The sequence below is a fragment of the Dipodomys ordii genome, unplaced genomic scaffold (genome assembly GCF_000151885.1).
Source record: "Dipodomys ordii isolate 6190 unplaced genomic scaffold, Dord_2.0 Scaffold230, whole genome shotgun sequence".
NCBI lineage: Eukaryota > Metazoa > Chordata > Mammalia > Rodentia > Heteromyidae > Dipodomys > Dipodomys ordii.
The window spans coordinates 155,796-157,599 of NW_012267446.1; positions in this window are offsets into that span (position 1 = coordinate 155,796).

Sequence of the window (1,804 nt, forward strand, 5' to 3'; positions counted from 1 at the left end):
GGTGCAGGGTGATATATGAGGATCTAGCTTTAGTTTTCTACAAGTAGTTAACCAATTTTGCCAGCACCATTTACTGAAGAGGCTGTCTTTCTTCCCTTCTTTTTTTAGCTCCCTTATTGAAGATTAGATGGCTATGTGTCTGTAGGTTTATTTCTGGTTTTTCAGTTCTATTCCATTGGTCCTGAGGTCTGTTCTTGTGCCAGTACCAGGCTGTTTTGATTACTATGGCTTTATAGTTGAGTTTGAAATTTGGTATAGATATTCCTCCAGCACTGTTCTTTCTGTTGAGGATCGTTTTTGCTATTCGGAGTCTTTATTGTTCCATATGAATGTTTGGATTGCCTCTTCTATTTCCTTGAAGAATGAGGTTGGAATATTGATAGGTATCCCATTGAATTTGTAGATAGCCTTAGGAAGTATTGCCATTTCACTATGTTGATCCTTCCAATCCAGGAGCATGAGCGGTTTTTCCACTTTCTAAGTTCTGTTTGGATTTCCTTTTTCAGGTTTTTCAAATTTTTCATCATAAAGGTCTTTCACTTCTTTGGTTAAGTTAATTCCTAGGTTTTTTTTATTTTTTGTGTGGCTATTTAACTAATGGAGTTGCTTTCCTGATTTCAGCTATGCTTTTCTCATTATTGGAATACAGTGAAGCTATTGATTTTTTGAGGGCTAATTTTATACTCTTCTACTTTGCCAAAGTTTTGAATCAGCTTGAGTTATTTGGGAGTGGAGTCCAGGGAATTCTTTAAATACAAAATCATGTCATCTGCAAAGAAGGAGAGTTTTACTTCATCTTTCCCTATTTGAATTCCTTTTATGTTTGCATCTTGTCTTATTGATGTATCTAGTCATTCTAACACTAAATTGAAGAGAAGTGGAGAGAATAGACATCCTTATCTCCTATTTGAGCTAAGAGGAAATGGATTTAGTTTTCCACCATTAAGTATAATGCTGGCTGTAGATTTGTCATATACAGACTTTATAGTATTGTGGAGGACTGTTACCAGGATTCCTAATTTTTCCAGAATCTTCATCTTAAAGGGTGTTGGATCTTCTCAAATGCCTTTTCTGCACCTATTGAGATAATGATGTGGTTCTTATCCTAGTTCTTGTTGATGTGATGAATTATATGAACCAGGTTTGTATCCCTGAGTGATTCCTGTTCGATCGTGGTGTATAATTTTTGGATGAATTGTTCAAGGAGATTGAGATGTCTTATTAAATTGTCAGTTTATGATCTCTCCAATTTGTCGATGTAGGAACTCAGAGCTATCAACTTGCTTTTGAGAATCGCCTTTGTTGTGTCCCAGAGGAGCTGGTAATTTGTGTATTCATTTTGTTGAATATCATGAACATATTAATTTACTTTCTAATCACTTCCATAACCCACTCGTGATTCAATGGTGTTTTGTTCAGCTTCCATGTGTTACAGGGCTTTCTTTAGTGGCTTTTGCTGTTTAGTTCTTATTTTATTCCCTTGTGTTCTGAGATAATGCAAGTTATAACTGCAATGTTTCTGAATTTGGACAAATTTGCTTTGTGACCTAAAATATGGTCTATTTTGAAAAATGTTCTGTGTGCTGCTGAGAAAAATATGTATTCTGATGCTGCTGGGTGAAATATTCGGTAGATGTCTGTTAAATCTAGTTGATCTAGGTAGGTGTTTAGATCTGTGGTTTCTCTGTTGAATTTTTTGCAAGATTTATCTTTATAGTGGCGATAGTGGTATGTTAAAATCCCCAACAATTAAGTTTCTGGATCTATATGATATTTGAGGGAAAGTAGTGTTTCTTGGATAAAT